Genomic DNA, 27550 nt, shown 5'->3' on the forward strand with positions numbered 1-27550 from the left:
AGTAATATTCGAAGAAAGATCATATTCTAGAGACAAAAAGCAGTTTTTTGACAATCGGCCTTTTAAAGTAATCAATATCTGACAATCCCTTTACTGTACACTATACACACTAGAATACGCTATTTCTACCATTTACACTATCATAAAGAAAGTAGTCTTACATTGATCGAGCATATACACATTATTATACACTATTTACAAAATGAGTAGACTATAGTATCACTAAATAAAATACCTACCTTGCATTATAATACACAACACTGTAGGCCTACATAAAAGTGTAAGTAATGTGAAATCAATGTAAGTCTACATTCTTTATTACAGTGTAACTAGTAAAAATAGCTTATTCTAATGTACACAGTGCAAATAATTTAAATTGTAAATATTAGTGTAATTGTTAAAGTGATCCATGTTTCGTTGTGCCCAACTTGACCAAATAGGAGTCGCGTGAGCAGCCAGTCAAGTACTTCGCTTACTTATGCACGCGCGTAGTTCATTTAAAAACTCCAGTAATACTCGTGGGACAAAATACGGTCCGTAGTCATCAGGACAGAGCTACAATGTAAGATTACACAAGACAAATATCAATGACAAAACGATTCCCCTTAGTACGATCTAGATGAGTTTTATTACGAAATATATTGCGACTTGTTTTTCTGGCGGTAGGAGGGTCTCCACTCCTATATGAACTGCTGATCAGCTGTTGCGAAACTTAAAATGACATCGAATAATCTTCATATCCCTTTCTGGTCACGTGGCTGGTTGGATATGAAGTGCCTACCCATTAAATGCATTATTCCCTATAAAGTGACTTGTAGATACTGAATGTAAAAATATTTCCAATCCTTCAGAGAAAGTCGCCATACACAGATTAGACGGGATTTTAAAAACCATTCTCTCGATATAATGGATGTTTATACAGGGACATCATTTTATTTTTGGGTCATTCTATAGTGACACACGTAACATTTGTTAAATACCTAACTATGATCTTCACAGGATATTTAATTAAATACTTAGTAATTCATGAAAAAGACATTACTGTCTTTTAACATAAGCATTCCTAAATATAACTTAAACACAAAATATTCTTAATGAAAAGGAATAATGAATAATGCAAAAAATATTAAATATTGTATGGTGTGACACACGAACATTTTCTTGCCACTAGATTTATTACCAAAATGGAAAATGTTCATATTATTGTGCCAAATGACATAAATGCATTCAGTTGTTTTCTAAACAATTAAGACACTTATGTAATACATGCAACTGCTAAATCACGAACATGACGTGACACACGAACATTTCTGTCATGATGGTTACTAATTGTTTTAAATCAGGCTCCGCCAAGTCGAGTCAAGATCGCGAGAGGGCGTACAGGCCTACTTACGGCTTCCACTGCGGGCAGTACACTTGTACACTGCAGTCTATCAGTGGTGGAACCTATCGAGGTCGCTTGGGGGCACCGGTGCACTGCATTTTGCACCAGGAATATTAATGTGCTAAAAACATGAACCTTAGCAATGTAATGAATGTTGTTATGCGAACAATTAATTCCATAAGGTCTAAAGGACTCAATCACAGGGACTTCAGGGCACTGCTTGATGGTATTAACAGTATGGGGATTTACTCTACCATACCGAGGTAAGGTGGTGAAGTCGAAAAATTCTGGAACGTTTTCTCGCACTTAGAAATGAAACTGCCTTATTTATGGATGTACATGGGAAACCTGTTAGAAGCCTTGGACATGAAAGAATATATAAGAATAATGCAACAATTGTGCGAAGTTTCGAACGTAGATTTGAGGATATTAGAGATCTTGAACAACAATTTAAGACATTTGCAATATCTTTTTCAGTGAGTGTCCTGGATATTCCTGCTGAACTACAATTAGAAATACTTGATTTACAAAGCGATATTGAGCTAAGGGATAAGTATCAAAACAGAAGAAGTATTAAACATTTCTATACTTGTTTTCCACGAGAAAGGTTTCCTAAACAGTATAATCTTGCTGCAAGAACGTTGTAAATGTTCGGGACAACCTACGTATGCGAAACACTGTTTTGTTTAATGAAGTTTACAAAGTCACGTCACAGAAACAACTAAGTGATGAACAATTGAAAACATGTTTGCGATTGGCTGGTACTAAAACAATAGCTCCGAGAATTAAATAGCTGCTTACTAACAGAAAACTGCAAAAATCGCAGCGGATCTCTGATGTTTAAGAAAAAGTACTATTATTAGAGAATTGTATTTGAATAACAACGTTTGTACTGTTGTTTTATTTTGTTAATTGAATTGTATAGCAATGAGAAGAAGACAAACAGTATATTAATCTGTATAAAAGTGTATATTTTGTTTTGTTTCATTATTGTGCAAACATGCAAAAATTTGTTTCGTATATAGTTAACTGTACAAAATTGTATAGAGTACTGTTTTTCAGTATAGTGCAATTAACAGTGAAAGCGTGCTTCAATTAAAAGCTGAAATTAATTTACATTCTTATCACAAATTTGGTTCACATACAACTTCTTAGCTCCGCCTCTGTGGAAGCAGCTACCCTTGCCCGCAGCCGTACGTCAGGGCTTGAAGGTTTGTACGTACGCACGAGAGTGTAGTCACTTGACGGTCCCTGTTTTAAATGCACTATAAATACATCACTTCTTGTGTAAGTCTTATACACTATGCCTACAGTTCTTATTATACAAAACAACACTAGATTACACTAAAATACACTTTTAAATTTAAAATATCCACGGTTGTTTACAACCATATGTGGTGATATTTCCTGGGTAATGTCATATGACTAATATACAAATATATCAACCATTTGTAGTACTTCCTTCCTTGGACATCACAGAAACTTTAAATTCTTCGCCACTACAAGATTTTGTAATTTCACATGTAGCCTATATTTGACGTCTTTTTTCTACTTGGTCATTTAACGACACTGTATCAACCACTAGGTTATTTAGTGTCAATGGGATTGGTGATAGCGAAATGGTATTTGGCGAGATGAGGCCGAGAATTCGCCATAGATTACCTGACATTCGCCTTATGGTTGGAGAAAACCTCGGAAAAAACCCAACCAAGTAATCAATCCAACTTAAATTCTTGAAAATACTATCAAGAAATGTTCAAAATGTATTAATATTTATATCAATATAAGAATTAATATAGATTTAAAAAGGCCTAACTTTTAGAATTGCTAAATGATACCTAGGGTAAGTTAATGTTATTAAATAAAACGATTTTAAATTAATATGAGAAATTTAGCACCATTTACCTAATGTGCAAATAATTACACCAATTTATTTATACAAAGGCTACCTATTTGCAATATAAATGTATTGCATAAGCTTGTTTTTTTATATGAAATAAATTAACATAAACCAAGTTTAGTAAGTTTTTAATTCAAGGAATTAAAAAAAAATAAATAAATATTTTATACGAACTTTAGTCATAAATTGTCTTATGCTAATTTTAGGCCTACACACTATATTTTTACAACAGTTGTTGTTTAGACTGTCCAAAGACAGGTGTGAACTTCACAAGTGATACCAAGAAGGCACCACTTATGAGGCAACTATGTCAGGAGATAATGGGATAGTGTGGCCAGTTCCTTTCCCCCTTACAACAGTTATGGAACACATACCTTCAAGAGTGTTTAAAATACAGTTTATGCACATTGAAAAAAAAACGCACACACACACACACACACACACAATTATCTGAATCAACAATAAGTATTTGAAATTCTACTACTAATTATGTTTAGACGTAAAGACTTCCAATAACAACAAAAATTGTAACTGGATTGTAGGATAAACTTCAGTGACACACGAACATAACATTTTTGTTCGTGTGTCACAGTCATTGTGTTACGTATGTCACGTGTTTTTCTTGCAGAATACGTACATAAATCAAAATCTTGTCCATATAAGAAGTTGATTGTTATGTGATGTCTCACTTTTACATTTATGAAACATGAAAAAATTAAATGGTTTTGAAGAAATATAGACAAATGTCCATTTGAGCGTGACACACGAACTCTCAACCTTTCCTTGTAATAATTGCAATCAAGCACGAAATAATCATTGTATTACGGTTTCTATGCATTGTAGTTATTAACAAAGGTCCGCACGTCATTATTATTTGCATTTAACATACAGAAGTAATGATTTATTTGCCTTAAATGTGCATTCAAATATGTGATTTCTAGTAGATAATTTCGCGCTCTTAAACTACAGACTTCTTGATGCTTTTTCTCCCACATACGTGTTGTTACACAATGAGTGTTATCAGATTAAAAAAATTCGGATCATTACGAAAAAAATGACATATAACAAGCAGAGATTCGTGAGATTTTTATTTTTCGTGAAAATGTCGCATTTTCGTAGAATGACCCTTTTACTAACATTTTTAATATTAACCTGGCTATATCTTTGGATTAAAGGTCCATAACCGGAAACACCGCTTGCTCCCCCTTCCAAGACTGGAGTTCGATGATACTGGCGTAAAATACAAATCACTTTATTAGGTATAGGAGGGAAGAAAAGTAGTTCATCCATTTATGTAAACTAGGAAATATCGCAATTTTGAGTTTGATATTTTCATTAGGTTTTTGTTTAATCAAAATACAGTACTATATTAACACTTAGTGTCTTTACTCACGAATTGAGCTATCCATGCGGACGTATTAATTATGCAGTGTATATTATACTGTCTACAGCACATTAGCGTACAATATAGAGAATGAAGTTAAATTGAAAATAATCATAATATTGATATTTAAATACATTTTTGAAAATGGTGGCCGTTCACTTCGATACAGGCTTCAGTTCATTTGTGCATATTATCGCACTATAGACTATTGTACCTAATTCCAATTAGCAGTTTCGTCCTTCGTACGAGTAACTCATGTTGAAATAATTCTGTACCTACTCTATAAAAGAGTACCTTACGTACTGTAAATTTAATCTTCACTTCTGCCCGATCCGAAAAGATAAAATTATTCAGAAATGCTACCTATTGTCCGTTCAAGTGGTTTTGTCGCAGGGTCGTAGAAAGGGGGGGGGGGAATCACGTGACAGTTAATTACTTAACGAGGCCCTTTTATTGAAGTTATTTTAAACCGTTGTATAATAATATGTAGACGTCCAATTCCTAACAGAAATTAATGTTTTCAGAAAAGAGCTAAGACAGCCCAGCTACTAGACTTTACAGAGGGACGAACAGAAGCAGGTGGGGGAAACCGGGATGCGACGTAGGCAAACGGACGAAAGTAGGCTACCTGTGCGAAAATATGATTCAATATTGAAAGCTCTTTCGTCACTGGAAAACGCGAACATATTTCTGGAACGTACTATACTCACTAACTCAGTACTGCATACGCAGCCTTGGTTCTGTGTGGAGAACGGATGGAAGTTTACTAGTAGACGGGGTGGGAGTGAAGTACATTAAAAAACTCAGGTACAATAAAATTGAAGTAAAAATAAAATTATGTCCCTGTACTTTCTGTAGGCTATTCCGTGAAAATCTCGAAAAAGATGTAATATTTAACCTTGTAGCCTCGTGGGACAAAATACGGTCCCTAGTCATCAAGGCACACAGCGATCTGTCTATCACAATAATTTAATTTTATAATTTGTATAAAGCCAAACTGAAATGACATAGGACGAACTTGAAGATTTTAACCGTCAATGAACAGACGTGGGCATTAAAGCATTCGAATCTTCAATGTTTATTTAAGCAGAGTCACACAAATTATTTTGGGAGCACTTGTGTGTTATAAAAACACCTCATACTTTGCGAATAACCTATACGTAACAAACACGCGCTTTACGCCTCCACTTCACACATGTTATAAATGTCGCCACTGACGAAGAGAACAATAAACATAAATTGGCATTAAGCGCAATCAGTTCCTAGTACATTCATACGGTACGTGGACTATTTCCTTAGCCTTTTGAACTTTACTCCCCCAATTTCCCGTGTCTTGCACAATCGTATCATTGGTGCCACAGATTTGTGCAATGACTTATCATGGTATAGTAATACGAGAGGCATACAGCGACCAGGATTTTTAAGTTTTAAGTTGTATTTATAAAAAAATATTTACACAGATACTGTATTATGTGTAACACAGTTTACCATACATAGGGAATTAACTTGGGAAATCAATTATTTGTGAATAATATCTTCCCTATATCTTTCACAAGAAAACTTCACAAGGAAAAATGTTAAGGGACTAAAAATACACCGAAATGCACCAATAACTATTTTATTTTCTTAATAAGTTCGAGAAAATAAAATTCTAAGATGTAACTCTATTTGCTTTATTTAACATTTTAAATAAATTTTTCCTTTAGGCTATAGTCAATTGTTTGCTTTTTTTCCCCATGAATTTAGCCTCAAGTTTCATGATGCCGTGGCAGAAATAATACAAAACTGAAATAACACTGTTGACACATCAGGAAAGGCAAAATCTTAGTATTATTTTTCTTTCACAAAGCTTTCATTAATTTTATGTCACACATTTTCAGTAATTTTAATTAATTTTACTGATTTTAAGTGGCATTATGTTGTTCCTACCACGGCTCCATGTACAGTGTAAAACTCAGTGTTAAATACACTGCCTATTGGATCGCATCCTATGGCTGTGTAAATTGCCTGCCCAATCAAAGTTATTTTGCCGCTAGGTGGAAGATAGTGCACACTGTTATTATAGTTCCTCGATAATAACTGAATATGAGAGTTGAGACAATGAGCATACTCCTTCTGATTGGTTGGATCCAACCATGACCTCCATTAACATACAACTAATAAAATATGTAGGTATTGTAAGTACACGTTTGTACTGAAATGAAAGCAAACTGAGTCGATGAAATATGTAATGATATGATAACAATGAAAATGGAAAAACAAATCTCCTATGAGAAGTAAAACCATAGACCTATATATTGAATATTTGACACGTAATTTGATAATATGTTAATTATATTGTAATATAATTTATTATAATATATAATAGGCCTACATACAAATTATCATTACAGCTAGTTTATCAATGAGGAATAAGAAAAACCTGTTAACTTGTATTTACTAGAAACAAAGCTGTTGTAAGTTCTTACTATAGATTATACAACAAGGTAGGCGATGTTTGGATCCTGTGTCTCAATTCTTACATTCAATCATTATGAGGAACTCTAACCGTTATTAACATTATCCCTAAAATACACGCATAATTATATTGATAAATTTAACAGCGCACAATACCTAACACCAAGCGGCTACTCGCATATAGCCTATTTGTTGATTGAGCAGTGTAAGCAGCCATAGGATGCGACCCAGCAGGCAGTGGTTATGGGAGATGGTTATGGTGTGTGTAAAATGAGAAAAAATTGCCTGAAAGCAGCCCGGCATAATTTCGTTATAGGCTAATGAACATAGTATTTTGAATGATGGGGTTTTTCGCTATTGAATTAACCTAGAATAGTTTCCGTGTAGTTCCTTGTAAGACATAAATAATTTTGTTTTCTTTCTCCCCGAAAGTTACATTTTTCGTCATGTCGGTACACTTTTCCAAGGAACTAATTAAGTTACGATTATGAAATTTTCAGTGTATGTTAATAGATACATGTTAGTCATATTCATGCAATTATTTTAAGGTAACTGAAACAATGTCTAATTTATGCCAATTTTTCTAGTTGGAAAAAAAAATAATTTTCTTTCAACAACTAATTTCATTTGAGTGATACTGCATGGTTTTACTTTAGTTTTCTCTGACAATAAGTGGTTAAAATTTCGTTACAATCGTACTGTTAGGTTCGCAGTACATATTCTTCTTTTGTGGCGCTAGAATTCTCCACTGTTTGTCTCCTTATCAGTTTTCCTGAATTAGTTTCTGTGAAACATGCCAAAATGAATACAATAGGTATATAAATTGAAGTAGGCCATGCTACAGTTTGTTTTGTTTCGTTTCGTTTATTGTTTGAAGCTACTGGGTTAAGTATTATTTTGAGTTGAGTAAGTTTTGAAGAAGATAACATTATTGTTTATTGTCACAGGACAACAAGAAAAGCTGCAGACGAGTTTCATCGTCGTCATCCTGACATTCCAAAACCATCATACCAAAATGTTGCCAAAATTGTTGCATAAAATTAAAACAACTTTCAGTGTAATAGACAAAAACGAATCGGTCGTTCCAAATCTGCTACTAACGGACAGCATTCAATAGACGTGATTGCGAAGGTCAGTGCGCTATGTAGCTCGACAAAATGGTATCAACAGAGAATCTGTTCGCAGAATATTGAAACCTGCACGTGTTCACTTCTACAAATTACAACATTTACGCACAATGCAAGAAGAAGATCCACTCAACAGGCGAACATATTACAAACTGGATCACACAGTGTTTACATTTTGATCGATCCTTCCTTCAGCATGTTCTGTCCAGTGACGAATGCTTATTCTTTCTGGATGGACACGCTCATACACAAAATACATGATACTGGTCCAAAGAAAATCCAAGATGGATGCATGAAGCTAACAACCCTGGTGCTCCAAAAGTTATGGTATGGTGTGAAATACTAGGTGATATGGTTGTGGGACCATTTTTCTTTGGTGGAAATGTAAACCAACACTTATATGGGGAATTGCTGGACAGCACTGTAATGGAGTTCCTGTATGATTTGTCACTGAACAAACGGATAAGAATGTGGTTTCAACAAGATGGGACCACGGCACATTATTCTCTAACAGTTCGCCAGAAACTAAATGTGAAGTGGAGCTCAGTCACGACCTCCACGATCACCAGACCTCACACCCCTTGATTTGAGGATTTGTGAAATAGCACGTCTTTCAAACACAGCCTACATCTACACATGACTTGAAACAAAGGATCATCCATGTTATCCAACACATCTCACTTGCAATACTTTTAAGCGTGACAGAAGAATGTCCGATCGAGTGAGGCACTGTCTTCAAGTAAATGGAGCATATTTTGAACATTTGCGATAGTGAACATTCTGTAAACAATCGTATTTTCAATTAGAGTAATATTTCCCATTTGTCAACTGACTTCTGTGTCACACGGTATAAGAAAGTTGCAAAATCTTGCTATACCACACATTCAACTTTTATTATCTTCAGTGACATATTAAGAAAATATGTGAAAATAATAATAATAATAATAATAATAATAATAATAATAATAATAATAATAATAATAATAATAATTTGGAGCAAAAGCAGATTGCAAGCAGCAGAAATGAGATTTAGTATATCAACAATCGAATTACCCAGGAGAGAAATAGCAAGAAATGAAGATACGAGTACAATAGCTTTATGCAGAAAATATAAATAATAAAATATCCGAATATAGAAATGAATGGTTAAGCTTACACCATGCACAGGGATTGGATAAACACAGACTCCTAAAACCTAGCAATAATAAGAAATGTTTCTATGTCAACTTTAGAACGATTTTAATTTAAAAAGTTCAACAAAGTATTGTAAGTTTGTTCAACACTGTGAACACAAAATTCTGAAACGTAAATATGTTAGATAATCAAAAGATTTTGACAAACAAATTTTAATTATTCTTCTTTTAAACAAAGACAGCTTAATAAGATGTGATTTAGCACTTCTTTCCCAACCAATTATACCATACCTAAGTACAGACTCAAATATTGCTAAACATAGCTTAAAGTATGAACGGTTACATAATTTCGGAGAATGACAATATATAAACGGTGCAATTTACATAACTAAGCTATATTATATGCTTATCCCAATGTTGATCAATGATAATACCTAAACATTTAACTCCCGAAGTTTCTTCCAAACCTGGACAATTACAATTTGTACGGCATGAACAATAAGAGTGAGGTACCTTAATTTTGAGATTAGGATTTGAATTTAATTTCTGAATACCAGCTATTAACTTTTATTTTGTGATATTTAAAGAAAGTAGTAGTTTTTGACATTACTCATGCCTTAATTTGCGTAACTGTAAGTACATTATTTTCAAACATACCATAGAAAATAATCACGCTATCATCTATATAATGTGATATAATTGTGCAGTTGTATCTTTTATATAAAACATCATTATCAAAGTCTTACCGGGTGGGTACGATGAAATCGTGTCTGTTGTAGCACAGACTGAATACCAATGCAATGAAAAGGTGTGGCAACAATGTATTTGTAGCGGAGACTATAGTGCCCACATGTACTGTATCATTCATTCCCGGAACCTAGTGAAAGTGGGAGAAAATACTGACTTTAAGACTTCTCTGTGATACGCTCTCAAGCCCAGTACACTCGAAGACATAAATTCTACTATATACACTACATTTTATGTGCATCAATCTCGGTGGAATTGACTCGTGCACACTGAATATGAAAAAGAAAAATTCGTCCAATAGTTCAGGAAAATCTGTACACAGACAAACGGACGGCCAGCCAAAAACAGTTTTTCTGCTTATCTGGGATGCCGGAAAGTTGTATTTCGTGAAAATCTCAAAATAGATCCTTGCAGCATCACAACACTTTCTTTTTATATTCTTTATTATAACCATAAATTAAACCAACAGTTTGAAAAGTAAAGGAAGCTCTGGAAACAAAGGAATGAATAATGTATCTATATATTCTCATGCAGAAATCAAAATTATGGACACATTTTTTATTTCAAAATGTTTGGCACATGCTTTCTCAGTCCCCTCCCTGGATACGCCATGCATTTGTTGGCACAACTTGTGTGTCAAGGATCACGCGATTACACCCATGCAGTCGTACCCCGCAAAAACATTTATTACTGACATAAATGCACCAAAATACATTCAATGATATGTGGACAGAAGTGCATAATTTTATTAACCTCTATGTATGATGTGAAGTTGTTATAAAGACTTGATACATTTTTTAAATATGTATGCTGCAATAAAAAGACAAACCATACCGAAATTAGACATATTATAAACTGGATTATGAGCAGAAGTGATAATGAAATAATAAAAGTGGCAGATATTAGATATTTAACATATGTGTTTCTGGTAGGTACTCTTAAAGAGCAAACTTATGATAAAAAATTTACATTAATTATACATTTTTAGTTTAAATGCAAGCAGACGTCACCTCTGAAGCCTAAATTTTATGTAATTTCATATGGTAAAATGTGTATATATGCTATGTGGAAAAAATTTTCGAAGATAATGGGGTGATTGCCTGGATGAATTTTGCGAGATTTTCCCAAAATATTAAGGCGAGTGTCAATAGCCTAATCCCATGAAGAATCCTAAGACTCGTCGCTCTACAATCATTCCATCAACTCTAGATACGGTAATTTTCTGTTCTAATTCCAAACCCTTTATTTTTTTCTTATTTCCAACAAAAAGTTCTGATTTTGCAAAATTAATTTTCAACCCATTAACTGTGTATTCTTCCTTGACAAAATACCGTGTGCATGCTATTATTAATCGCAGAGTCCCGCGCCGTGACGTCGTGATCTAAGGCATCCTGCCTAGGACTCGCGTTACGGAATGCGCGCTGATTCGAGTCCTCATGGGGGAAGGAATTTTTTCATGAAATTTCAGTCAGTGTATGGGACCGGTCCCACCCAGCATTGTGATGGCTTTCGTAACCGGATTTCGCTACCTATCGTAGCTTGGGGAGCTACGATAGGTAGCGAAATCCGGTTACGAAAGCCATCTATAACGGTTGGGGGGATCATCGTGGTAACCACACGATACCTCCACTCTGGTTGAGTGATCGTCCACCTCTGCTTCGACATGTGGACGTGAGGCCAGCAGCCGGCTGGTCGATCATGGTCCTTTATGAGCTGTCGTGCCTCGGATTATTATTATTATTTTAACTTATGGTTTATTTAACGACGCTCGCGACTGCAGAGGTTATATCAGCGTCGCCGGTGTGCCGGAATTTTGTCCCGCAGGAGTTCTTTTACATGCCAGTAAATCTACTGACATGTGCTTGTCGCATTCAAACACACTTAAATGCCATCGACCTGGGCCAGGATCGAACCCGCAACCTCGAGCACAAAAGCCCAGCGCTGAACCGACTACGCTACCCAGGCCGATTATTATTATTATTATTATTATTATTATTATTATAACTAGAAATACGCAAGAGGTAGAAGAATCGATAATAATGCAATCTGGACCGTCCACGCATGCATGGCTCGTGCGCGCGTTTCCGGCTTGGAACACGTCTTTGCCTGGAACCGAATGGAATGTTCTGTACTTTCTAAATTTCAATAACGGTTTTTAATATTATGACGAAAAATGAACGCCATATCAATTCTCAGAATGTCGCTGAACACCTTATAGATGAACAAGGTGGGTTCTTTGTGATGCCACTGAACTTCAAACGAGGCCTCTTACTCGAAAGAATATTGCACTCTTATCATTGCGGCTGACCTCGAGAGTGGGCAGGTGTCCAAAGTCATGCTAGAATGAATGCATTCATTGCACAGTTGCTTATTGTTTTATAGCGTGTCGTCAAAATGAGACATTGTTCTCAACAACAAATTCTTATTTTGTATGGCAATCATCACGCTATCGTAAGGTCACTAACACTATGCGACTTGCAGTAGGCTACTTACAGTATATGTATGTGAGAAGCTTAGCTTTCAAATCAAATTGTAACGAGTAAAGGTTCCTTTGTTGATAGTCGTAAGGACAGTCTAATGAGATCCATTCTAAACGGAAAACTATTCCGACCGTCATTTAAAGGTGCGTACACTGCAGCGAACGAACAACGAACGAATGATGATGCAAAACTTCGTTGTTCGTTCGCTGTTCGGAACAACGTACAAATCATCAGCAAATGGTCAGAGAATATTCGCGTTCACTGATTATCCGCAGTAATGGCAGATGAAGATATAGTTAGAGAAGCTGTTGTTATTATAGGCAGTTTTAACAAAGAGAAAGTTAAAAAAAAAAAAAACAAAAGACGATAGTGGCAGACGTCACTCTATGAAAGTCGCAATCGATATAGAGGCACTGACTTGCTTCATGATTTACGTCGAATTGAATCGGGACAGTTTCACAATTTCTGCCCCATTTCAGAAACAGACTTCGAAATATTACTGTGCAAAACAGGGCCATAAAATTTCCTATTCGTTATATGCATCAGCAAGTTTCAGTCCACTCCAATTTCGACATCCTGTTGCTGAAATTAAACTAACCGCTGCGTTCTGCTACGAACAACTGGCAAATCCCGTCCACAACGAATACCGACAAGCGACATAGGCAAACCAGACGATCGGTTTGCCTTTGCTGCGTCGTCCACAAGTTCCGATATCAGTCAGCGAATGCATTCGTTTGTCGTTCGTTCGTTGTTCGTTCGTTCGTTACGTGTGTACGCACTTTAACGAGAACCTGTTGTATCGTGTGAAAGATTTATACTACAATTGGAGAAATCTACACTAAATGAATGAATAACCAGAAGACAAAGATGTTATTATTAAAACTTTTGACAACAAAAAATACTCTGCTCTTTGTATTCTGTTGTGCTCTCAGTCCTAATAAACCACAGAGCAGGCATGTTCAGCGCGGGCATTTCTAGCCTTTAAGCGAGGTGCAACAGTGACGTAGAATCCCACAATCGCATGCAGGCACACGCTTAAAAGATATTCTATGTCACTGCTGCACCTCGTTTAAAGGTTAGAAATGCCCGCATTGAGCATGTCTGCCATAGAGTATCCTGTAAGTTCATCATAAAAATAATGAGAGAGGGAACTGAACTTGGAATGTAGAAATAACTTCCCTCTATGGAACGTAACATTCGAAGACTATAAAATACTGTGAAGGAGTCTATGTAAAACTATTAAAAGTACATAGACAATTTGAAAAATAAAGAAATTTGGGTGAAATAAAAAAGTCTCTGAAACATAACATTATAAGGCTACAAATTTAGGAAGACTATACAAAACTGTTAGAAATATGTAGAAAATATGAAAAAGAGGAAAATTTAGATGAAATGAAAGAAATAGCAGTCTATCGATGGAAAATGAGAGAAATTTCGGCAGTTCGGGGCGGGTTAGAAAAATATATATTATCCAGTGAACTCAAAACATTTGTCGTTCATTCTTTAATAATGTTCATATTTCTGGACTCGAATTTCGTATTCCGTTTATAAGACTGCCATGAGTCATGAAACAACTCAAACCGATATGATATCCAATGTCTTCTTCTTCTTCTTCCTCTTCTTCTTCGTCTATCTGTTGTGCGTAAGCAATTATGAAGGCATTCTGATTTGACATTATTAAATCAACTTTATATAACATCACGTGCTTGACAATGAACAGCTGTTTTGCACTACGAAGATTGAAAATTAGTTTAAAACAAACGAGACGGTCTGTTCAAACTGTACTTCACAAGACTTCACTGCGTTGCTTATTTTTATCTTCCATATTATTACATGGCAATGAAGAGTTGGAAACATAGTTTTGCTGTGATATATGCTGCAAATTTTCCCTTTACATTGAAGCAAAATGACACGAAAATTAAACAATAGTGGTATTAGATAAGTGTATTTTGAAAACACAAAAAAGGAATAATTTTCCCTGGAGCAAAAATACAATATAAATTGAGAATATCAATACTGTAGTGATGTTAACAAATGGAGTGTTAATGCGAAAAATAATTGAGCAGCAGAACATTAAAGAAACACAAAAAAGTTTAAATATGGTATTCGATCCTAAGACCTAATGCATATATTATAGTCTGTGACATAAACCGCTCGGCTACTCGGCTAAATCGGTTGATATTGCAAGCTGCTACTGATGCGTAATCAATAAAGTTAGCGATGATACTATTTCAAAATAATGTATTTCGGAAAACAGCTGGCCGTTTAAGTTTTTAGTACGCATGTGTTGGAAACTCTTTGTCATATTGAGAGCTTGATATGGATTTAACAATTTAACATTATATTTTCGATGACTCGGTGTGCTTCCCATCCTAATGCACTGTGCGTGGTGCGTGATTTCTAGGACACCCTGTATTTTATCACCAACATATTTGCTGCCAGCATCATCGTTACCATCATAACCACTACAGAATCACGGCGCCATCAATAGGAAGCCAAGAGAAGTAGATCCGATATTAATCCTGTCTGGAGAACGGCTCTTGGTAACGAATTCAATAGATATGGCCTGTCTTCTTTGATGATGGCGCCAGTACGAAGTTCCGAATGTTGCATGTTTCTACATCTATTACACGGTGCAAGAACCCAAAAATCTTACACCAGTGAATCCTTGTTTTGTCATACAAAGTCATTATTTTGCTATCGCCAGTCACAAATGGTTTGCCGAATGAACTCCGAACTCAAATACAAAAGGTCTTTTATTTGTCCAGCATTATTAAATATTTGCTACTGGTATTATGATTCTCGGATGATAAGATAACTCGGTAATCTTTCATACAGCATTACCTTCTTCTCATCTAGGTCTAGGCCTATACTGTATGAACTACAGTCAACAATAGAAAGCCACATTCAATCTTTTGACAAGCAGTTCCCTTATAACAGACAATTACGAACTAATTACTGAATAGATGGACGAAATACGTAAAAAAGTTATATGAGAGAGGGAACCGTCCAGATGACTTGGCTGTAGAAGAATATATGTGTGTGTATAACAATTTAGTCACTTCTACCTCTTGGCCAAATAAACTACACGTAGGCCTATGTTATAGACTTTTACGAAATGAATTTTTAAATAGGCTACATATTTTGTCAGCATATGTCTCTTATTATTTATATTTTATAATGCAATGAAACTTAACTTCAATCCTGTTCATATATTTTAAGTTCCCTCCTCCATAACCTTAAGGTTCGGCCAGCACAGGAATAAACGCAAAACAGGCCGTGTCAATCATTTTTACAGTTAACATTAATACATCTTCCTTAGCAATTACTTCACAGCTTGTCTTATCACCGTGCACAAATCGACAATGTTCATATTTTAATTTGTTAAATATTAATTTATTATTATCATCTTATTTATTTTTATTTTGTATCTAGGACCTACGTAGTGCGCATATGGAAAATGGAATCTTATATCATGCAATATAGTTATCGCAACGTTATAAAAAGGTTCCGCCTGTGTGCTGCTTATCACGCTCACGTTGCAGATAGTACGAACAAAATATCACGCATTATAAACAAGTTTCACTCAGCCAAACTATGTTGTCAACTCTGTGCTATGCAAGATAAAAATAAGCAAGACGAAGCAACACCGTGGAGTACATACACACGTAACCTGCGGCCCGTGTTTTCATTAAGCTAATCGATACAATAGAAAAGCACAAGATTATACCACAGTCTAGTATATACAGTCACGAAGCTTGAGTTTATGGGGGTACTAGCGTAAGCCGTTAAAAACTATACATTTGACGGTTGTTATTTGCGTTGGCAACCCTTTCCATGAAAAAATCAAAGAACGCTGTGTGGTAGCCTTCTGAACCAAAGAATGTAGCATTTGCTATCAGCTGCTTCTGCTGTTAGAAGGAGCGCTACCGTGTTGTCGGTTTGCTAGCAAACATGCTGTATTACATGGTGTTACTACTACGTGCATAATTTGCATGTTAGGTTCTAAATCTGGGGTCGTCAGCACAGAGCACGCTGGGGCTAGTCTCTCTTACCCGCGGAAAACGCAGTGCACTATAGTGCTCTCATAGCTGCTAGCGGGTATGCTCTCTATCTCTCCCTGTTGCACGACAATGCACACGGGACAGCACCGCGTACCCTTTGCACATTTCAGCGAGTGCTGACGACCACTGTTCTAAATAATTTGTAGCATTACTGTGGAATGTCGCAAAAAAGACGTCGTTCGGAGAATGACAATTCACAGAGTGAGAATCCTTTGCGTAAAGGTGTAGCGTTAAATAATTAGGCGACAGAACTGACGAAAAGGACTCGTCAGCTGTTGTGTAGTGGTCATTGTAGCAACATCGCATATCTTGCTACCAACATCACGCAAAGCTGTCAGATGCATAGTTGCAGCGGCTTGAGTATAGTAAGCAATCTTTTTTTATAAGTTTGCAAAGCTACACCGGTACCAATAACTTCATATCAGAAAAAAACTTATTTCGGTAACAATTTCAGTGGTATGGAGCACAAAAGAAGGATGATTTCTCACCTCCTCTAAGCTCTACATACGTTATAGCCACCCGAATGCCTCACCAAACTTAAAAAAAAAAGCCAGGCTACTGGCATAGTTTATTCTAAGAGATGTCACATAATTTGATCCTACAACAATGAAATACTTGGATGATTAAGTCGTCTATCTTGAATTACATTATATAACACTAAAACACTTTATTTTTAAGCAATCCTTAATTGTTATAAAAAAATTAATGAGAGTAACTTTTATAATATTCTACAACGAAATTCCAAATCTCCCCTTCACTTTTTAACGTAATCCTACCTACACAGGCTACACTAACCTGGCTCTGAAAAGAACTAATTTGAGGATTGTGATAGGCTTATTGATGAGACACCGAATCCTTAGAAGAAAAAAAAATATATGTTTTCCCACCTTGTCGAAGTTCTACCCACCCAAACACATCCGAAAAAAAAAAAGACAGACAGACTGCTCCTTGTAAGAGACGTCACATGATCCTACAACAATGAAATACCTGTATGATTAAGTCGTCTACCTTGAAATACGTTACATAACATTAAACAAAACAACCTGATTCTTACTCAATCCTTAACTGTTGAAAAAAATGATATTGACGTTTTATATGATTTTACAGAGAACTTCGAAATCCTCTTTTTTTTTTTTTTCTTTTTTAACACATTTTCCTTTCACTTTTAATGTACAGTAGCTTTACCTACGCAGGCTACCAATCTGAGGATTGTGATAGATTTATAATCGGAACACCGAATCTTTAGAAAAAAAAAAAAAAAAAACATGCAGACTGAATAAGGAAGGATGACTTCCCACCTTGTCGAAGCTCTTCTACTCGCCAGAATAGTCCACCACATTAAAAATACTGGCGTCTCCACTAATAAGCAATGGCACTAAAGCACGTTGTTCTTACACAATTCTTAAAATCTGTTATTTTTTTAACAGTTAAGAATTGTATAAGAACAACGTGCTATAAAATATGTCAGGGGATTTAAAGAAATTTCAATGACTGCGTGAAACGTCTACGCTAGATTTAAAGCAATAATTAAATATTTACTTTTTTATGTATATTTTACTTGATATTCAAGTATATACATAACACACCCAATATTTCCACGATCGCTGTTGTGTGAAAAACCTGACAGAGAATGGACGTACCGCGTGGAAAACCACGAGGTTCGAAGTTCATCTTACATTTATTTCCATGGTACAAGTGACGTCAAAGTAAACCTTCCATGTCAAAATGTTACAATTTTTCTCTTTTGTACCTCGAACATTGAAGTTTTACGAGAAAGAAAAAAAATAAATGCATAAATACGCTATTTAACTGAGATTAACCAGTACAGTATGTCGGAAATCACAGGTTTAGACTTTGTGGGTTGGAAGAAGGAATCTGAATGTGATTCGTAACTTGAAAAAAATGCTATTTTCTTGGCATCATATATCTGAAGTCAAGGATACCACACAAAGAGTTTGTGAGTAAATTCTTGAAACTGAATAAGATTAGGCCTACCTGGTGTTAAAGAGACAGACTAATACAAAGAGAGATTTGGAATCGAAGTGTTCTTGACCTGAAATTTTAGTTCCATTCTATTTTAGATACCGGTATCTAATGCAAGCTAACAATAGATCGGGGGTTACTTGCACTAGGGCCTATATTTTGTATTAGCTAAGATTAAGTTAATGAAAAATAAAATAATAATAATTTTATTAGGCCTACTAGGCCTATTATTATTATTGCTATTCATATTATTTACTAATTTTCATTCAAAAAGCCCATGTATTTTATAACATGTCTCTGAGATGTACAAATGAACTGTCAAAACAATACATATCCTCTTTATATTTAATGTATGATGAGGGGTTTACTTGTACTAGGGCCTATATTTTGGATTAGCTAAGATTAATGAAAAATAAAATAATAATAATAATAATAATAATAATAATAATAATAATAATAATAATAATAATAATTTTATTACTAAGTTATTAGCAGGGAAAGGATTTATATGTAAATACATATTTACTTATAAAGCTAATATAATTTATATTTTGCATTATCTTTATGTTTCACAATGTGTATGGTTGAAAAATCCTACTTTTATTTTCCATATTTTTCCATATTTTAGAGTTTAGTACATATTTTCGTTAATTTCCATATATTTTCCATATTTCATATAAAACAGTCCATATTATATTAGGTTTAACAATAAAACAAAACAAAATTCCATTAACTTTTAAAAATACATTTCAACAATAGAGATTTAAACACATGTTCAGTAATCCCTTTAACATCAGAGTTATTTGAAAATTAGCAGTCCTATCAACAATGGGAAAGTAAGTTACAAAACTGTATTAATTTAATTTAAAATTTTTAACAGACTTCAGTTGTGCAGCTCAACAGTTAAATGCCAGTCAGAGTACACATAGGTTCAGTTTTGTAAATCATACTATAAAGACGGTAAATATGCCAAAAGTACGTCATTCAGTCAATTTAAAATCAAAACTAACAAGTTACATTTCAGAATTTAAAGAAGATGGTTTATCAACTGACAATAAAATATTATTTTGTAATTTGTGTCAGTGTGCAGTATCATCTACACAAAAGTTCCTGGTGCAACAACACATTACAACTAGTAAACATCAGGCCAACAAACAACTAAATTCCAAGCAGAGACAATTGTTTTTAACACAACCAACAACATCGAATGTAAGATCTGAGTTTAACATCGACCTGTGCCGTTCTCTCATCTCTGCTGATATTCCTCTCTACAAACTAAAGAATAAGGTCTTCAGGGAATTCCTTGAAAAATATACTCAACATACAATCCCGGATGAGTCAACACTTAGGAAGACGTATGCTCCATCCATCTACGATGAGACAATACAGAAGATAAGAGATGAAATTAAAGATAGTTCAATTTGGGTTTCCATTGATGAGACTCCCGACAAAGAAGGTAGACTTGTTGGTAATGTAGTTATCGGTTTGTTAAGTGAACAATATTCTGAACGAATTCTTTTACATTGTGATGTTCTAGAAAAGTGCAATAACAAAACTATAGTTAAACTGTTCAACGAAGCTATGGGTATCCTGTGGCCAAAGGGTATTATGTACGATAATGTGTTATTCTTTATTAGCGATGCTGCCCCTTATATGGTCAAAGCTGGACAAGCATTATCTGTTGTATATCCTAAATTGACTCATTTTACTTGTGTGGCGCATGCATTTCATCGTGTGGCAGAAGTGGTCAGAGACAATTTCCCTAAAGTAGATTTGTTGATTTCATCAGTGAAAAAAGTATTTCTCAAAGCTCCCAGTAGAGTTAACGTGTTGAAAGAAATGTACCCTGAAATTCCATTGCCACCAAAGCCAATTTTAACTAGATGGGGTACATGGCTAGAAGCAGTTGAATATTATGCCGAACATATAGACTCTATTAACAATGTTCTCCTTGCATTGGACTCTGAAGATGCAGTCTCAATTGATACTGCGAAAACAGTTACCTGTGACATAAGTGTGAAGAATGACTTAGCTCACATTCAGCATACATTTTCATGCATCATAAAAACGCTCAAAAGTCTCCAAAATAGGCACCTTTCACTATCTGAAAGTTTTGAAATTATAAATAGTACTGTGGAACAACTGAATCGTGGTAGAGGTAAAGTTGCAGATGCAGTAAGAGCTAAGGTGGACACTGTACTTTCAAAAAACCCTGGATATGAAGAACTACAAAAGGTTGTTGCTGTGATGAGTGGTGAATCAACAGTGAAGATTAACTTGGACTTATCCCCAGCAGACATTGTGAAATTGAATTATGTACCAGTTACTTCTTGTGACGTCGAACGCTCTTTTAGTCAGTATAAATCTATCCTCAGAGACAATAGAAGAAGATTCACTTTTCAGCACTTGAAAGAAATGTTTGTAACCTATTGTTATGGTAACAGACAATAAAAATTGTGTTTTGTTGAAACTACATTGGAAGATAAGGTACGTCCATTATATTTTTTGTTTAGTTTGATTAAAATGTACCAATATTTAACGTACATAGTCATTTTTTTATAATTTTAAGTCCATATTTAATTCCATATTTTGGTAAAAATCCATATTTAATTCCATATTTTGGTAAAAATAACTACATATATATTTACATATTTCATATATTTTTAGTCCATATAAATCCGTTCCCTGGTTATTAGCCTATTATTATTCCTATTCATATTATTTATTAATTTTCATTTAAAGAGCCCATGTATTTTATAACATGTCAATGAAATGTACAAATGAACTGTCAAAACAGTATCTGTTCTTTTTATATTTAATGTATTTGTAGTCTATAGACAGAGAACATTTCAAAGTCTCTCAGTTATCACTAATCATTTCTAAGTTACAACCTACAAAGGTCCATAACCACTGTAAGATAGGCTTAAATCAATATGTTCTTTCACAATGAAAATAATGTAATATAAATTAATTCTACCAATAAGGCAGTAAAGTTGTTCTTTAGCACACAAAACCTCCTTACTCTTAAGTCATAATATTTTGTGCCACAAACTTTAAGTAACTTAGCATAAATCTCTTACATAATTTGAAAACCATAACATTATGGTCAGATAAATGAAAACATCACATAATTGTTCAGTACCTCTTTAAACCGTTTCTCTTCGCTTTCATCTAGCACTATTAATTAGGAAACGTGTGAAAAAAATACGTCAAAGAAAATGATAATAGGTACTGATGTTACTTCCAAAATATATCAGATCAACAGTTGCCAAACATGACTTGGTCCACTCTATTAGCAATTACCAACATATTTATAACACAAAATCAAATTATGAAGGCATAGGATACCGCATACATTCTTGACAGAAGGAAAACAAAAAGGTCTATAAATAAAAATGGAATTAATATCCATACAGACCTAATGTATACAAAATACAAATTTAACGAAGTTATATACCGGTAAATAACCTTCTCACACATACATTTAATACATTATAAGTATTTACTATAGCTTCATAGTTAAGAAAACATTATGTATTAGGTGCAGCTGCCTGTATATTCTATCAATGACAGTATAAATTCAAAGTGTAAAAGAAAATAAAGACCTACTAATGTTAATGACAAGTCCAAAGACAGGCGAAAGACATTTCCAATTAAATCATTAATATAAGGTTAGTATTATCATTTCAAGTTGATGACCAGTGTATTAAAGAAGATTTTTCTGAAGAATTAACTTTTCCGTTTTAAATTTTTCTGTTTAGCCTATGTGAAACCGTGCATGTGAAACACGACAAATTCGCACCGTGTGTTATAAGAGTGACTACTGGTAACTGGGAAGAGGTTCAGGAATATTACAGGTGTCACATTTTACAGGCTAATGGTTTACATACATTCAGAATATTAGGTTAACTTAATTATCGTTACAATACATCAAAATGCAACATACATGTAACATTGCAAATTGTGAATTTACATACAACACGAATGTAACAACACCCTGTCAATTTCTTTAAACAGACTATGATGGAAATGGAATTCCTTGTCATCAAGTATCTCCTAATTAATGATGCAATAGGTTGTTTTCCTAAAGAGATGTGTAGGCGAACACAAAATGGTTTATGTTAAACAGAATTTCAATTTTTGAGACGAAGCACATAGATGGCAACTTACCCATTACAGCTATTTCATTCCGTAACCTTAAACTAAACTGTTCGAGTATCCTTCAAGTATGTAATATTGACACTAACAACGTAAAATCACAAAATTATCACATTCACTTCACGAAACTTTTCCGTTTGTGAGATGGAGTCGTAAGCGCCATTGATAAAAACAGATAATAAAGAAGAATAATTTCTAACCACACTGCAGAACACTATAATCGACACAATTAGATTCCACTGTATTTAATATTATCACACATAATTTAACACAATGGGGCAGTCATCTTTATGAATTCCGATTACGTACAAACTTGTACATGGAAACAAAAATTGAAGTTCACAATTCTACCAAAAGATGTCCCTTTAAACAAATTTAGTGTTAACATTTTGTAGATGGCATAATTCACACGTCACAGAGCATCGCGGACAACTGCCTGTCGTCTGCTAAGATTTTTTTAATCTGAGTGAATTTGGATGACATCTGGTGACAAAATGTTTTAACCATCAGAAATTAACATCAAAAGCCTATCTTTACAGAAAGCAAACTTTTACTGTTTTGCTGTATGCATCAATCACCGAGCATACATCCACTACTACTGTGAGATAAGGATCAAGCTCGCCCTTGCCACCTCAAGAGTTTGAAAGGAATTTCAAAGAGCTGTTTGCCAAACAGTCATTGGTGGTCACCACCTCCCCAACAATGTTCAACTCTTCAATGAACTTCATCTTACCCCTCCTGGTTGCTCATATTCAGAGATTACAGACATTATTTACAGGAATTAGCTACTTAATAATGCTAATCCTTTACCAAGAGCAATGATGCAATTATAATTTAATACTACTGTCTTTGACGGTCTTATTAATTAATTTGTTTTAGTTCAACAATCTATGATCTATAGACTAGTGGAAAGAGAGCAGGGCCGCAGACAGGATTTATGGGCCCCTGTGCAATATTGTGCTCGGGTCCCGTTGAAAAAAAAGTTAAAAATGACAAGTCACCATTTATTCTGACGATAATCATTATTTGCAAAATAAATAAAAGATAACCTCATACACAGATACGAATCTAAAAATATGCACTTTGGTTACATTGAAAACGTTTAGCAAAACTTCATATTAGCACAATATGTTATGCTTCTTTTTCAGTAGGGTCTACTTTCGTGACTAAACTTTCGTCTTTTCGTTGTCGTTTGTTTCGTTTCGTTTTTATAAAACAATATTCTTAAACAGCTGTAATTTCTGACTTACAGGCAAACATCAACAAACAACTCTTCTTGACTTCATTGATGCAAAATCATCAATTATATTATCAAAATTTAAAGACCTAGCAAGATCGCTCTCCAGACTAAGGAGGCCAAGGTTACTCAGTCTTTCTTGACACATTGTTACTCTGAATACATTTTTATTTCTTTCATTTTGTTGGAAGTTGCTGTGAAATTGAGGGTTGCTTGTGAAGGTGCAGAAAATAAACCAATCTCAAACCTGTCTGTTCAGGTTGTCGAAAATGAAGACACTTCATGCTTAGAAGTGAATACTGATGGTTGTGGCTGTTTAGAAAAAAATCTGATAACAGTAGTATTGAATCAGAACAAGCAAACAATAGTAAAAATGACTTGTTAATATGTGCAAGTGAAACAAATTTACACACACCAGTTCCTAACTCTGTGTCATGGCAAGTAACATGCAACCTTGGAAAACTAAAAAGTGGCAGACAAATTGTAAGTGTCATTGAATGTGTTGTTCGAAAAAGTACCCCCAACCTGCCTAATAAACTTCTAAGTGACGGAACAAGAGCCTTTCCAGTATTATTTTCAAAACTCAAGAATGAAGAATGTGTTCCCAGAGACTGGCTAGTTTGGAGTGAAACAAATCAGTCACTGCACTATTTTTCCTGATTTGTTTCACTCCACACTGAGAACACATTCTCCATTCTGGAGTTTTGAAAATACTATAATACTGTTTTTGGAAAGACTCTTGTTTTCGAACAACACATTCAATGACACAATTTGTCTGCTACTTTTTAGTTTTCCAACATCGCTCAATTTCACACCAACTTCAAAGTTCTACTCCCTTTCTTAATATCTTCCAATTTTTCTATCTCTTCTTGTGCTTCTCAGCTCCCGACTTATGCTTCTACTTGTCCATTATCCACTGGTAACACTAATGAACAAAATTTACTAGAAAAATGACAACGAATAAACGAAACATACTGTGTAGGCCCTACTGAAAAGGAAACGTGATCCTGTGGCTTGGATTTGGGAAAGTCCACTAGCATATTGCGGTGGCCCAGCAGGGGTTGTTAGTTAAGAGGACAAGCCAATTTAACATGTTCTGTACAAACGACAGGAACGTATTTCAGGCAAATCCCGGAGCCCTCAAATGTCGTGTCGATGATTGTTAACGTGGGAAACCGATATTCATTATAAAAGTTAAACATTTACATACTGAAGTGGTAATTTGTATTAATTCTACTATTGTTGGTTAATATGTCAGATTCATGTAACAAATGTTCTTACAAAATTTTATAGTATCGGTATGTATCTGTGAATAATTATTCGTGATAATGAAAAGTAATCAGACTCACTTAATCTGACGGGCCCTTACTGCTCACGGGCCCATATGCACTTGCCCCCTTTGCCCCCTTTGCCCCCCCTTCTCGGCGGCCCTGGAAGAGAGATATGGGTCAACTAAGAAGACGGTGGAGAGACAATTTCAATTCCTTGTAAGCAGAATGGACTGAGGGTTCAATCCATGGTGGTGGTGGTGGTGGTGGTGGTGGTGGTGGTGGTGGTGGTGGTGGTGGTGGTGGTGGTAATAAAAAAGAAACATGAACATGTCATTACCATAAGTTACATAAAGACAAAAACAAAATTCCGATCTACCTAAAAACTCAGGAGACCTATTAAGTCTTCTCAACACACATGGCAGAATGCTAGAAAAAAATTATCGTAAAAAATTCTTTCTTATACAGCTAACATAATACCTCTATAGCAAACAGCCTTCCAAAAAGAAAAATCTATCACAATCTATTAGACCTTTTTGAAGACATCACCATAGGTTTCAACTTTTTCTGTCTTCGTCCATCAGTTTCCTCTAATTTTCTAACCATCTTGCTACCACTGAGATTGGATCCTGCGGGCGCCCTTGTATGGCAATAGTATTAAAGGCTGTATTATAGCAAAAAATCTCATTGCTGGGTTAGTGGTTCAAACATACAAACTGTCCCATCTCGCTGATCCGCAATCAGTTTTTCCAGCACACCTGGCTTATAGTTCAGGGAAAGTGCCTATTAAATTACAAAAGTTGAAAGACATCAAAGCACTTTTACCATTGATATCAGTTTATGGAGTTCTACGAAACCATAATGGACTGGGCTACAGGTGATGTGAGTGAAGAAGGAGGACATGAGATTGACTAAGAGATGTGGTTTAACTTTTCTTGTGAGAAACAAGTTTAAAAGTTTAATTGTATTTTATGAAGAGTTATGTTCTAAAATGCCTATTTTTTACGCGTCTAGACTTTGCGAAAAAATATTTTTCACATAAAAAGTATCAATTCTGTTCGAATGCTTGAAAGTGAACTAAAAGCTTTAAGTCAGACATTTTGATTATCAAAAAACTAATTAAACTGCAGAAAAGAACAAGTGTTAAATAAGTTTAAATAACCCTAAATTATGTTTTACATTTGACTTTGTGCAAAATAATATTTTCAGATAAAAAGTATCACTTTTTTTTTTTCAAAAGCTTGAAAGTGAACTGAAAGGTTCTAAGTCTGACATTTTAATTGTCAAATAACCAATTAAATTGAGAAAATAACAAATGTTTACTCCACAATTGTATTGTAATTACTACCGGTATCTCAATAAGATATATTTTTGTTATATTTTTTTTTTTAAATTGTCCTTCTGGTTGCTAGACAGTTTTCCACAAATTAGGATGCACTGACTTAGAATGTTTTAGTATTCTTCGATCAATTTATGTCTTAATGCTTAAAAAAAACAACAGGGAACCGTTGGAATGGGAGATAAGGGAAGGAAAGCTAGGAAACCTGTCTCTAAAGGTGCGTACACACTTAGCGAACGAACAACGAACGAATGATGAAGCAAAACTTCGTTGTTCGTTCGCTGTTTGAAGCGACGTACAAATCATCAGCAAATTGTCAGAAAACATTCACATTCGCTGATTATCCGCTATAAAGGCAGACGAAAATATAATTATAGCAAGTGCAGGCCTGTTTCATAAACACAGTAATAATATTAAGTAATAGTATTGCAGTCATGAAAACAATTTTATTAACCGACTAAATTCTGTTTCATAAACGTTTTGCACGAGTCATAAAATACACGAGACGATAGAAGTCACCCTCGGCTCTCTTTTTGCGCATGCGCCATCGGTGTAGTATTTCCGCTTCTGGTGTGATGCTGGGCCCCGTTGTAAGCATAAAAATTGTTTTATTCACCGCATGCTAGATTCACCTTCGTCACAATCATATAGTGTTGTCAGATTTGAGGAAATTTCCTCAAATTAGGGAGCTTCTGTAAAGAAGAGGGAAATTTTGAGGATTTGAAGAAAATACTAGACTTTTGAGGAATTTTTGGCTTTCAATTAAATCCACAGAAGAAATGTACAATAAAAAATTGAACGCTTTATATTTTCTTTCTTTGATACACGTGTGTTATAAATACACATCTCTCAAGTCGATTTTCAATAAAATATTATGTTATTCATGAGA

The 27550-nt window shown here is 34.7% G+C and overlaps 1 protein-coding gene across 5 annotated transcripts in view; it reads right to left on the reverse strand.

Moving 5' to 3' along the window:
• LOC138712253 (TGF-beta-activated kinase 1 and MAP3K7-binding protein 3-like) overlaps nucleotides 1-23439 on the reverse strand; it is a 110068-nt gene extending 86629 nt beyond the window's left edge. For all 5 annotated transcript variants that reach the window (XR_011335680.1, XR_011335679.1, XM_069843831.1 and 2 more), the window contains exon 1: nucleotides 22830-23439. The gene's annotated coding sequence lies outside the window, so the exon portion shown is untranslated. The remainder of the gene's footprint in view (nucleotides 1-22829) is intronic.
• Between the last annotated feature and the right edge of the window lie 4111 nt (nucleotides 23440-27550).

The sequence above is a fragment of the Periplaneta americana genome, chromosome 13, assembly GCF_040183065.1.
Source record: "Periplaneta americana isolate PAMFEO1 chromosome 13, P.americana_PAMFEO1_priV1, whole genome shotgun sequence".
NCBI lineage: Eukaryota > Metazoa > Arthropoda > Insecta > Blattodea > Blattidae > Periplaneta > Periplaneta americana.